This window comes from Coregonus clupeaformis, chromosome 1, assembly GCF_020615455.1.
Source record: "Coregonus clupeaformis isolate EN_2021a chromosome 1, ASM2061545v1, whole genome shotgun sequence".
NCBI lineage: Eukaryota > Metazoa > Chordata > Actinopteri > Salmoniformes > Salmonidae > Coregonus > Coregonus clupeaformis.
The window spans coordinates 1,831,149-1,845,316 of record NC_059192.1 but is presented as its reverse complement, the minus strand read 5'-3'; the positions used below and the strand labels follow the sequence as shown (position 1 = coordinate 1,845,316).

Sequence of the window (14,168 nt, the reverse complement as noted above, 5' to 3'; positions counted from 1 at the left end):
CCAGCTCCGGAGGTCTACGTCACCGGCCTTCTAGGTGTCACTGAACTAGATCATTACCACCAACCCCGGACTGTCTTGTGTCATTACGCACACCTGGTTCCCATTCCCCCTGATTAGTATGTGTATATACAGTATGTGCATATATATGTGCCCTCTGTTCCCCATTGTCGGTAATTGTCCCATGTCCGTTGGTCTCATGATTACCGTGTATTGTGCTCTTGTTGTTTACGGTTCTCGTCCCGTGTATTGTGTAGCGGTTACACCTCGCTCTTTGTTTGGGTTACAGCTTTTGTATATATATATGTGTTTGTGTTGGGTGGAGTATTAAAACCCCTAATACGTATTCCTGCGATTGTCTTCAAATCATTATACAACGTGACAGTGTGTCCAAACTTTTGACTGGTACTGTATAATAGCATAATGCCGCAACATGTTAATCGAACAGAAGTAGAACGTTATAGCTATGTCTATTCTTACCTTGATCGTCGATATTAGCTACTCTTTGGCCATGTCTTCAATATTATTTGGAGTCTCATCACAAAATCATAGAAGTGTCTATGCAATGTTGTTCTGCACTAAGATGGCTGTTGACTGATGTTGCCTGATTTATGCTCACTTTCTGTTACAATTGTGTAATTAATAAACAACTTCACTATTGAAATGCAAGCAACAGGTGATGAGACCAGTTACACAAAGTATTACAATACCAAGACATAAATAATAGGGCCCCGTGTAGCTCAGTTGGTAGAGCATGGTGCTTGCAACGGCAGGGTTGTGGGTTCGATTCTCACGGGGGGCCAGTATGGAAGAAAAAATATGTATGCACTCACTTACTGTAAGTCGCTATGGATAAGAGCGTCTGCTAAATGACTAAAAAAATATAATAAAAATAACATAACAATATTTCACTTAAGTCAACCTTACCAACATCATTGTAATACAGTCATCAGTATTATTCATATGAACCTCCTTAGCACAAACAAAGATTATTCACTTTATTTTAAATGATCATGTAATGGTGAATGAATCACACATTGTTAAATGTGGTAGCTACAAGATGTCTGTGTTCACATCCCTTTCAGTCCAATTACCAAAGATGGCTATAGTAGAGGGAGAGAACTTACAAAAGAAAAGGGTGGGGGGACTAGGTGGAGGTTCAGATCTCCTGGAGAGTTACCCTCCTGTAGCTTATCCACCAGCTAGTTATTATAATCAGGTGCACTAGATTAGGGTTGGAGAAAACCTAGAAGATGGTAACTCTCCAGGAGAGCCCTGTATCTGATCATCCTGGATCTTGTGTCGAGTCTGTTGATTCAATCTTCTTCTGGTCATCCTCATCGTGGTACTCGGAGGCCTGATTAAACTAATTGCATTCCGAGAACTAGAGTTGCCCATCTCTAGTATAGACCGTCACCATGATCACCTGAAAAACATAAATATTGTCACAATTACTTCGTTTGCAAACTGTAGCAACACTTAAACTTTTTTTAAACTGGAAAATAAAGCAAACAGGTACACGTAACAAACATCCATTGAAGTATAGTCAATGTGTTCACAGAGTTGGATCATTTCTACACACGGTAGCCAGGGAGAGGGGAGGTGGGTAATATGCTTGGCCTGCCAATATTGTTCTTCTCAGACCATATTATATTTCAAAACTCGAGCTTTGATAACAAAATAGATCAAATGGTGTAGCACTTTTGAGGCACAGCTGAGCATAAATTGTAATAATTTGTAAATAATTAGCTTTTTTATTTTACTGGACTGGTGGTACCTTCATCTGATGGTCATGGTGCTTTCAAGGTGCTGGGAACTAGGGGGGTCAAATAATGACGTCAGTGATCTTCAGGTCGGAAAGTCGGAGCTCTAGAAAGATGCCAGAGTTTCCGACTTGGAATTCCGAGTTGGATGACCGTTCAAAACTATTTTTCCCAGTCGGATCTTGTTTTTTTCAGAATTCCCGGTTGTCTTGAACGCACTGAAGTCGGAAGTCGGAGATTTCAGAGTTCTTAGTTCCCAGTTGTTTTGAACACAGAATTAGTCTCAGCAGAGGGAGGGAGAGAGCAGCAGAGGGTCCGCCTCTCACGGTCCCTGCTCTCTCCTTTCTTTCCTCCAGTGAGACTGACCAGATAGAGGGGACACCGTCTTCCACCTGATGCACAAATTCATGTTGTTCCTATGACCAGAGAAAGTGAAATATTCCTCTAAATTAAAATAGACACGACGAGCTGCTGATAATAATAAAAACGCAGGGCTATCGATACACTTGGCTACTCATTCATTGCAACTGCAGCGCGAGTGGAAGTAGGGAAAAGTGTGTTTTATGTTTTGTAATAGTGTTGAATAAAAACAGTGTTGACAGTCCTGAATAAAAACTTAAACATGAACTCACTCATAAAAACAGCAGCTCTTTGCTGTATTCTTTGAAAGTATCTCTCTGGTCATGGTTTTAAAAGTTATGAATTCTCACGTAGGCTAGTATCAAACTTTGCTGTGGCTGAGGTCGTGGAAGCTGTAGGCACAGTGATTTGAGCTATCCGATTGGCCAGAGCAGTAGGCGCACTCGATTTAGCCACAGATCTCCCGGTCCGTCGGGTAGGCAGCATTTGTCTTTTCAGACAAATTCAATGGTTTAAAATGGGAACACTTTGCCTACCCGGTGCGCTGGGCTTCTGAATCAAGTGCACCTACCACAAACAGTGCAACTCCGAGCATGCGCTGACCAACTGGCAAGTGGTTTCACTGACATTTTCAACATGTCCCTGACTGAGTCTGTAATACCAACATGATTCAAGCAGACCACCATAGTCCCTGTGCCCAAGAACACTTAGATAACCTGCCTAAATGATCCGTAGCACTCACGTCTGTAGCCATGAAGTGCTTTGAAAGGCTGGTCATAGCTCACATCAACACCATTATCCCAGAAACCCTAGACCCACTCCAATTTGCATTGCGCCCCAACAGATCCACAGATGATGCAATCTCTATTGTACTCCACACTGCCCTTTCCCACCTGGACAAGAGGAACACCTACGTGAGAATGCTATTCATTGACTACAGCTCAGCGTTCAACACCATAGTGCCCTCAAAGCTCATCACTAAGCTAAGGACCCTGGGACTAAACACCTCCATCTGCAACTGGATCCTGGACTTCCTGACGGGCCAACCCCATGTGGTAAGGGTAGGTAACAACACATCTGCCACGCTGGACCTCAACACGGGGACCCCTCAGGGGTGCGTGCTCAGTCCCCACCTGTACTCCCTGATCACCGACAACGATGAGACAGCCTATAGGGAGGAGGTCAGAGACCTGGCCGTGTGGTGCCAGGATAACAACCTCTCCCTCAACGTGATCAAGACAAAGGCGATGATTGTGGACTACAGGAAAAAAAAGAAGAGGACTGAGCATGCCCCCATTCTCATCGGCGGGGCTGTAGTGGAACAGGTTGAGAACTTCAAGTTCCTTGGTGTCCACATCACCAACAAACTGTCATGGTCCAAACACACCAAGACAGTCGTGAAGAGGGCACGACAAAGCCTATTCCCCCTCAGGAGACTGAAAAGATTTGGCATGGGTCCTCAGATCCTCAAAAAGTTATACAGCTGCATCATCGAGAGCATCCTGACTGGTTGCATCACCGCCTTTGTATGGCAGCTGCTTGGCCTCCGACAGCAAGACACTACAGAGGGCAGTGCGTACGGCCCAGTACATCACCAAGCTTCCTGCCATCCAGGACCTCTATACCAGGCGGTGTCAGAGGAAGGCCCTAAAAAATATCAAAGACTCCAGCCACTCTAGTCATAGACTGTTCTCTCTGCTACCGCACGGCAAGCGGTACCGGATTGCCAAGTCTAGGTCCAAAAGGCTTCTTAACAGCTTCTATCCCCAAGCCATAAGACTCCTGAACAGCTAATCATGGCTACCCGGACTATTTCCATTGCACCCCTACCCCACCCCAACCACCTCTTGTACGCTGCTGCTACTCTGTTTATTATTTATGCATAGTCACTTTATCTCTACCCACATGTACATACAGTTGAAATCGGAAGTTTACATACACCTTAGCCAAACACATTTAAACTGAGTTTTTCACAATTCCTGACATTTAATCCTAGTAAAAATTCCCTGTCTTAGGTCAGTTAGGATCACCACTTTATTTTAAAAATGTGAAATGTCAGAATAATAGTAGAGAGAATGATTTATTTCAGCTTTTATTTCTTTCATCACATTCCCAGTGGGTCAGAAGTTTACATACACTCAATTAGTATTTGGTAGCATTGCCTTTAAATTGTTTAACTTGGGTCAAATGTTTCGAATAGCCTCCCACAAGCTTTGGAAGACCCATTTGCGATCAAGCTTTAACTTCCTGACTGATGTCTTGAGATGTTGTTCCTCATGTTCCTCATGATGCCATCTATTTTGTGAAGTGCACCAGCCCCTCCTGCAGCAAAGCACCCCCACAGCATGATGCTGCCACACCCATGCTTCACGGTTGGGATGGTGTTCTTCAGCATGCAACATAACAATGGTCATTATGGCCAAATAGTAAAGTTTCATCAGACCAGAGGACATTTCTCCAAAAAGTATGATCTTTGTCTCCATGTGCAGTTGCAAACTGTAGTCTGGCTTTTTTATGGCGGTTTTGGAGCAGTGGCTTCTTCCTTGCTGAGCTGCCTTTCAGGTTATGTCGATATACGACTCATTTTTCTGTGGATATAGATACTTTTGTACCTGTTTCCTCCAGCATCTTCACAGGGTCCGTTGCTGTTGTTCTGGGATTGATTTGCACTTTTCTCACCAAAGTACGTTCATCTCTAAGAGACAGAACGCGTCTCCTTCCTGAGTGGTATGACAGCTGGGTGGTCCCGTGGTGTTTATACTTGCATACTATTGTTTGTACAGATGAACGTGGTACCTTCAGGCGTTAGGAAATTGCTCCCAAGGATGAACCAGACTTATGGAGGTCTACAATTTCTTTTTTGAGGTCTTGGCTGATTTCTTTTGATTATCCCATGATGTCAAGCAAAGAGGCACTGCGTTTGAAGGTAGGCCTTGAAATACATCCACAGGTACACCTCCAATTGAGTCAAATTATGTCAATTAGCCTATCAGAAGCTTCTAAAGCCATGACATCATTTTCTGGAATTTTCCAAGCTGTTTAAAGGCACAGTCAACTTAGTGTATGTAAACTTCTGACCCACTGGAATTGTGATATAGTGAATTATAAGTGAAATAATCTGTCTGTAAACAATTGTTGGAAAAATTACTTGTGTCATGCACAAAGTAGATGTCCTAACCGACTTGCCAAAACTATAGTTTGTTAGCAAGAAATTTGTGAAGTGGTTGAAAAACAAGTTTTAATGACTCCAACCTAAGTGAATGTAAATTGTCGACTTCAACTGTATTACCTCGACTAACCGGTGCCCCCGCTCATTGGCTCTGTACCGGTACCCCCTGTATATAGCCTCCCTACTGTTATTTTATTTTACTGCTGCTCTTTAATTATTTATATTAAACCAGTGATCCTCTGCTCGCAAACACACAACTGTCCTCCTTGACAACGTACCAATGGTTTGAGCCACCAATTGGATGGCTTCATCTGCAACATTTCAAGCTAGCTGTGGAGTGAGCTTACAGCACATTCTTAACTCTGTTACACGTTTGTATGTGATCATGTATTAGTGTATGTCTGTGATTTCTCTTGTGACCCACCTGCCCTCGGCACTACTCATTCATGTCGCCTCTCTCTCTTAGACCATTGGACTGTACTTGTACTCAGTCTTGCCTTCTTGCCCTTGGTCTCATTCATCTGAGGCAGGCCTCTCCAGAGGAAAACTGAGGGGGGAGAGAGGGCTAGATTGACATGGTCTTATCAGTAAGGCATACCAGTATAAATACAGGTATTCTGGTTGGAAATGAGGTGCTTGTCGAGGCAAAGAATGCATTACTTAGACATTGAGGAGCCATTGAGGAGCCCATTGAGGAGCCGAGGGGAGGATATTCACATCTACATGGAGAGGAAGCCATAGGTGGAGTTGACTCCGTACGCCTCCTAGTTGAACATTTCACTGGCATCCCAGCCATTACACTAACACCAGCCATTAGACTAACAGAGAGATACAAGGGCATGGTGGTTAGTGTGTGTGTCACAGTGTGTGTCTCTGTGCGTCACCAGAGTGGTATACTACTCAGGCTTTTATAAAGCTATCGAGCTTGTTAACTTCACATTCCAGGATTCATCCATACTACAACGGTGGATATGCTCGCCCGCCTGCAGCTAACTCTAGCAGGCTTGTAACTGCATATGCATGTCGCACATGGCTAGTTGAATGCCAAACTCTTCTTCATTGAAACATTGCTGAATCATCAATCCATGCGCGAGTCAGTGCCACATTTCTATTCGTGAAAAAATCTAAATGAAAAACAGTTATCTCGCAAATTCAGCAGGCTATGGTGTGAAATAGGCTTTTAGAAGTACCATCTTTATCTTATTATTTATTTTTAATGCAATCTTTGTTGTGGTTATCAATGCACTAGCACCTTTTCCCCACTCCGATCGCTCCTATCTGTAAAACTGCTTGTTGCGTTGTGGTATAATCCATAGAAGGGTTTTGGAATCTTTAACCCTGGCAATTTGACTGTTAAACTCATGGGTACACTAGCAATGGCTGCCAGTCTTGACTTGAATGGGAACTGCCATCTATGGATTATACTGTATGTTTGATTGGTTGCAGCTGTCAATTTGCCTTTTGCAAATTTCAAAATACAATCGCTAAAAAGACATACAGTTTAGAAAGCAAATGCTGTCCTTACTAAATGTGTAATGTGATAGGTACTTCAACATAAACATTTTTACACAAAGAAACATTGGATTAATAAAATATTGAATCAGTCGTCTTCCTCAAATGAAGGGGATGGTGACTCAATCTTAGCGAGAGGGAAGGTATCTGATTTCATTGATCCTCAACTTGTGGCTCAGACATTTCATTCAGGATAAATGGAGTTGCAAATGAATTGCATTGAATTATACATTGCGCAGAAATTAGCGTTTGAATCAGGAAAGTTTCCTCTCACGACCTCTACAAGCCAGAATGTTTAATACAATTATATTTTAACATACTTTTCAGGTTGGTCCTTTTGCAGGTAGGAATGTGAGACAATATACAGTATCAATAGGGAAGTATAATTACATAAACTTTCCAAAGTGCTGGTAGTGCGTTCAGATTTCTATCACCTGAAGCATGCGCACAAGATAAAAATACATCCTGATTCAAACGCTCATTTCTGCCCGACGTTGAATTGCATTGAATTTTCCAGGCAAAGTTGAACCCAGAGTTGACTAAAATTACCTTGCTAACTCTTCAAACCTGATTCGTAGTATAGGGCTCAAGACGAAGCCCTCTCTGTTGTCGTCTCCTCTGTCCTACCGATATAGCACTGTGCTCCCAGTTCACCCCCAACAAGCTGATTGCTGTGTCTGTGAATGCATCCATCCATCCATCCATCTATCCATCCACAAACACACACACACACACACACACTCGCACCTGGGGGTGTCGCATTGGAGGGAGATTACACACACCCACATACATAGATAAAGGCAGGTTTCTAGTAGAACACCATATTATTACAATATTACAATATTGAGAAAAGGGTCAATTTACAACAACAACAATATTCTGTACTTACTCTGATTGGGGTTGTACTGTACTTTCAAATGTGTTGGCGGATTACAGGTGGATATCCTTGATCTAGAAAATGTGGTAAAAAAACCAATCAGATCTACACTGAAACAAATAACACTTCGTAAATTATAGACATTTAATCACTGGATGGTTTCAAATTCTAATGTTAATTAGCTAGCTAGTTATTCTACTCATCAAGGCCTTTTAAAATAAGAAGTCAACTCGGCTGTTTACAGCTAGCATTAGACAACTAACGGTAGCTAACTCAGTTCTGTACATATGTGGGCAACCGTGGCATTCAAACGAGGCTGCAATGAAAACTAATGTGACTGTAGCGACTGTGTTGGCATCAAAATCCGGGGTGTGAACTACGTTTCGATTCAGCGTTGATTGACATGGTAATGGCCAATAGTATTGGAGAAAAGTTGACAAAACTGACCCCGCTGACGCTGTATGTTAACGTGTGACGCATTATTCAGTCATTCTGTGACGTACAGCCTCTTTCCACCAGGTGTAGCGCTTCTCTCGCAGATTAAAAACAAGAAATGATCAATGGTGAGTGTAATGGTTAGTGTAAAGTTAATTACTCGTGAGTTCATCAATAGTTAATTCAATCAATTGTTAATTTTTCACGTAATCACTTGAGCTATCATGACTCTTAAAAACCGTGACACCCACAGTTTTATTGTGAAGATAAATTTAGCGCAGCTCTAAAAACCCTATTCAAATTCGACACAAATCTTAAAATAGGTATGTAATGAGACATTATATAAACACTTTATAGTGTTTTATTTACATTTTAGAGGTGATAAGTTGGACAAATCGGGTAAAAGAAGCCGGTTTGACACACAACATATCTACCCTTTCATTATGACGCAGTAGCTTTCGCTTCCCCACCCGCCATTTAAAAAAAGACCCAGCGGAACTCCATTGCTTTCTTCGATCATGCAGAGACGGGCAGCATGAAGGTCTCGTCATTGACTTTGCTGGAAAGGGGAGAAATTGTGCTTTACAATGGTATTCATATTACAGTTGACCTGGAAGTATTACGTTTTTGGGGCGCTAAAATAAGGTCAAATGTACGGAACAGCACAATGTACAAAAGTGCATTAGCTACCATTAGCTAGGGATCGTAGCTAAGACTTGAATGTCTCTTTGGTCGATAACATTAACTAGCTAGGTCAAAGCAATTCATAGCCAGATATTTGTATTTCTGGCCAACTCATAAATAGTTAGCTAGCTAAATAACTGGCTATGTAGCTAACATCATAACTTTTATGACCTAGACGTGTTCGCTGACAAGAAAATATATTTTTGGTAACGTCAGCTAACAGGATAGCCTCTTTGCTCTGGGAGACCTGTAAGATATGCATTGGTGTATCCAATGGGTACAGGTCTCCCGGAGCGAAGATGCTACTAGTGGAGGAATGTAAGGCTAAATAGCAAGCCTGTAGCTAGTTAACGGTGTCGCATTGTAGAAAGTCTGTAGCTAGCCAGGTAGCGAGATAACTTGGTTAGTTTGTTGTCTGTGACCTAATGCTAGCTAACTATCTAGCTAAAAGTAGTGTCTGCTAATATTGGCGATACAATGGCACCACAGACAGAAGGGCTATAAAGCTGAAGCATTCATTTAGAAAGTTTTCTCACCAGGATGGAACTTGGTGAAACTGGGCCAACATTCTGCAAATTGTCTCATCGATGAAACATCTGATCTCAATACATTTTTCTGTTCCTAAAACTAGAATCTGTTACGAACACAGTGCACTAAGTTTTGCCAAAGTAAAAAAAAAATTGCATTGTTTTGAAGGAGTGCAAGGTCTAATTGAGTTTGTGCACACGCACACTTCACAGAGGAGGCGTTCCCTAATGGAAATATGCAAATACATGCAAAAACACGCCAATAGAATCTCGCTAGCTTGTGCTTGGCTTTGCCCAACTCCTTGCTTGTTCTGCCCACTATGCTTAATTTCCTCCCACTGTAAACAACACAGATTAACTATCTTAGGTTAGTTATAAATATCTGAGATGGCACCGTTCACTAGCTAACTTAACTATCTAACGTTGTCTAGCTAGCTACAACATTAACATAGATAAAAAGGGAATACAATGACTGAAGGCCCTATCAAACTAGCTAGCTGTGTATCTTATGAAATAATTTGCTAGCTAGCTATCAATGTCCAAACGTTACCTAACCTAGCTAGCTATGTAGCTAACATAGATAATGTTAGCTAGCTAGGTGCTACCTACTACCGCTATGTTCAATGTTTAATGTTGTTAGCTAAACACAAACGGAATGATCTGCACAAAAAGCCAACCAAGCAAGGTCTATTAGCTAACTAACCCTCTTTGATCTGTTTCAACTAACGGTAGCTAGCTAGCAAGCTAACATTAACAACAGTCACTGCCCAGAGACAGTTTCAACAAACAACGCAACAACTTTTTACCTTACATAATTCTTACCTTAACATAATAGTTAGTTAGTAGTGCTGTTATGTTTGATACTGGAACTCCGAGGCATGCGTCGAAATCGCTAAGCAGCTAACTTCGAAGCAGTGTCCCTTCTTCTTCTTCGTGTGGCTTTCCGGCAGACTAGACACTGTGTTATGTATTGCTGCCTTTCACAGGTCGGAGTGCGGATTGTACATTTTGGTCACCCCAAAAAAAGTTAAAAACGTAAATTGCACCACCATTTAACCCTACTCATGTACAGTGCCTTTCAAAAGTATTCATCCCCCTTGGAGTTTTCCCTATTTTGTTGCATTACAACCTGTAATTTAAATGGATTTTTATTTGGATTTCATGTAATGTACATACACAAAATAGTCAAAATTGGTGAAATTTTTATAGAAAATAAATAACGGAAAAGTGGTGTGTGCATATGTATTCACCCCCTTTGCTATGAAGCCCCTAAATAAGATCTGGTGTAACCAATTACCTTCAGAAGTCCCATAATTAGTTCAATGAAGTCCACCTGTGTACAATCTAAGTGTCACATGATCTGTGCACCATTAAATCCATTATAAAAAAATTGAAAGAATATGGCACCCCAACAAACCTGCCAAGAGAGGGCCGCCCACCAACACTCACGGACCAGGCAAGGAGGGCATTAATCAGAGAGGCAACAAAGAGACCAAAGATAACCCTGAAGGAGCTGCAAAGCTCCACAGCGGAGATTGGAGTATCTGTTCATAGGACCAATTTAAGCCGTACACTCCACAGAGCTGGGCTTTACAGAAGAGTGGCCAGAAAAAAGCCATTGCTTAAAGAAAAAAATAAGCAAACACGTTTGGTGTTCGCCAAAAGGCATGTGGGAGACTCCCCAAACATATGGAAGAAGGTACTCTGGTCAGACGAGACTAAAATTGAGCATTTTGGCCATCAAGGAAAACGCTATGTCTGTCGCAAACCCAACACCTCTCATCACCCCGAAAACAACATCCCGATGTTTTTCATCGGCAGGGACTGGGAAACTGGGCAGAATTGAAGGAATGATGGATGGCGCTAAATATAGGGAAATTCTTGAGGGAAACCTGTTTCAGTCTTCCAGAGATTTCAGACTGGGATGGAGGTTCACCTTCCAGCAGGACAATGACCCTAAGCATACTGCTAAAGCAACACTTGAGTGGTTTATGGGGAAACATTTATAATATGATAATATATAATAATAATATGTCTTGGAATGGCCTAGTCAAAGCCCAGACCTCAATCCAATTGAGAATCTGTGGTATGACTTAAAGATTGCTGTACACCAGCGGAACCCATCCAACTTGAAGGAGCTGGAGCAGTTTTGCCTTGAAGAATGGACAAAAATCCCAGTGGCTAGATGTGCCAAGCTTATAGAGACATACGCCAAGAGACTTGCAGCTGTAATTGCTGCAAAAGGTGGCTCTACAAAGTATTGACTTTGGGGGGTGTGAATAGTTATGCACGCTCAAGTTCTGTTTTTTGTCTTATTTCTTGTTTGTTTCACAATAAAAAATATTTTGCATCTTCAAAGTGGTAATACTTTGGTTCTTGAAAATGTGTGCACTCACTAACTGTAAGTCACTCTGGATAAGAGCGTCTGCTAAATGGTTAAAATGTAAACGTACATGTTCTTTGATCAGTACAAGGACGAATTTGCCACATCATAATTGTCGACCACGAAGGGACTGGAAAAAGAGACCATAGGGGGTGCTGCGCATCTGAAGGAGGCCGTACGAATCACACACAACATTGGCCGCTGTAGAAGAGGTAAGCAACATTCTTACTTGAGACATAGGAATTGTGTGATTCGCTCAGCTTATTCTGAATGTCAGGTACCGGGTCTCTCCAGTATTAAGGGCTAAATTTAGGAAAAGTACAGAGTTTCTGTTGGAATGAGAAATAAGCATGCATGCAATGTTGTTGATTATTTATTTTTGTATATAAGGACCGTAGGTACAGCTTTGGTGTAAGAACCATAGGACTGAATGCACAGGGAATAGTATTTGTATATAAGGACCATAGGTACAGCTTTGGTGTAAGAACCATAGGACTGAACAAATGGGGAATAGTATTTGTATATAAGGACCGTGGATACAGCTTTGGTGTAAGAACCAGAGGACTGAACAAACAGGGAATAGTTAGGAAATAGAAGAGCTGCAAGGGAGGCTGCGCTACATAGAGAGAGCGCTAGGTGGAGTAGTAGTTCTGCTCAGCCCGTGCGGATGGAAAGTTTACTTAGACAGCTGTGATTCTTTCAGTTTGATTAGGTTGGGTTGTTCATTTGTCTCATTCAGGTTGCTCATGTGGTCAGTTTGATCAATCTGGTTGATTCGATTGTTTTGTCTGACTCGTTTTGTACAAGACTAGTTTTATTGGACCCGATCGAGTTTGCGAAAGCAATCCGTTCATCTTGGTCAACTGGTCTGACTAAATTCGGCATTCAATTCATCGGGGTCACTTGGTTGTTCATCTGGGGCATTTGTTCAATTCGTCTGATTCATTTGTTCGTCCTGCTGGCCATTCTGTTCGATTCATGTCGGCACGAGCGGCTGCTCATCTGTACCGGTATGGTTATATGACGTTTAGACATTGTATTTCGGCAAATCATTTAGGGTGTGGTTCGGCCGTTATATTTGGAAACCTCAGAGGAGATTTAGGATTATTGTAAAATTGGTTATAGTAAAATGTTAATGTGATAAATTTGACATTCAAGTTTGGGCCCGTATATAGAAGAAAATATTCCTGCAGGTTAGACGAATATTGATTAAGTGTGTTGGGAAATAGTATTGTGTGAATGTGATATGAGAGTTGTGTTAATATGGGAATTAGTTTTAATCTGAAGTTTGGATAATAACATGTAGAAATATGTATAATAAAATGATTGAGATTTGGATAATATGTTTTTGATATAACATTATCTTGGGGTTCAGTACATTACTGCCCATCATAGAATATCACGGGGAGGTATTGAGAGCGGGATGTTATGTTAGAAAGTGGGTCCGGGTAACTAAAAGTAGTTTTTGGTTCTGCTGGGAGTAGATTGTGATAAGTGGATGTGTGGCAATGGAGAATAATTAAAAACGCGAATTGATTGGTTGATGTGAATATATGACGATATGGTGAATTTTATGTGCGTGTAATCGATTACTAGAGATTTGATGAAGTAACAAGTGGAATAATATTTATATACTAATTTACGCACCCAAGCGTAGACGTACATCAGGGGTGGGAAACAATAAATAAACATTATCTGAGTTGATGCCGTTTATGGATCATTTGAGAGAGATAAGGTTAAGCATTATATGACTGTCTAACATTGCAGAGCTAAGGTGATAGTAAAGGAATTCCATTATGGGAAAACGTAATCCATTTGATTAAACTCGTTAGATCTATTTCCAACTCAATAAAGGTGGATTGGACGCATATGAGGTATACAATTGAAGTCGGAAGTTTACATAGACTTAGGTTGGAGTCATCAAAACTCGTTTTTCAACCACTCCACACATTTCTTGTTAACCAACTATGGTTTTGGCAAGTCGGTTAGGACATCTACTTTGTGCATGACACAAGTAATTTTTCCAACAATTGTTAACAGACAGATTATTTCACTTATAATTCACTGTATCACAATTCCAGAGGGTCAGAAGTTTACATACACTAAGTTGACTGTGCCTTAAACAGAAAATGATGTCATGGCTTTGAAGCTTCTGATAGGCTAATTGACATAATTTGAGTCTATTGGAGGTGTACCTGTGGATGTATTTCAAGGCCTACCTTCAAACTCAGTGCCTCTTTGCTTGACATCATGGGAAAATCAAAAGAAATCAGCCAAGACCTCAGAAAGAAAATTGTAGACCTCCACAAGTCTGGTTCATCCTTGGGAGCAATTTCCAAACGCCTGAAGGTACCACGTTCATCTGTACAAACAATAGTACGCAAGTATAAACACCATGGGACCACGCAACCATCATACCGCTCAGGAAGGAGACACGTTCTGTCTCCTAGAGATGAACATA

General features: G+C 41.4%; 1 protein-coding gene across 9 annotated transcripts in view; it reads right to left on the bottom strand.

Annotated features, from left to right (window-relative positions):
• Positions 1-14,168, bottom strand: part of LOC121568072 (actin-binding LIM protein 1) — a 182,707-nt gene that overhangs the window by 45,337 nt on the left and 123,202 nt on the right. The window contains exons 1-4 of one of the 9 annotated variants that reach the window (XM_045223509.1): positions 7,691-9,453; positions 7,351-7,548; positions 5,950-6,107; positions 5,714-5,836 (exon numbers count right to left, since the gene is read on the bottom strand). The exons of 6 other annotated variants lie outside the window; for them this stretch is intronic. The gene's annotated coding sequence lies outside the window, so the exon portion shown is untranslated. Of the gene's footprint in view, positions 1-5,713; positions 5,837-5,949; positions 6,108-7,350; positions 7,670-7,690; positions 9,454-14,168 lie in introns of those variants that run through there. 2 more of the 9 variants (XM_045223558.1, XM_041878697.2) reach the window with 2 other exon arrangements.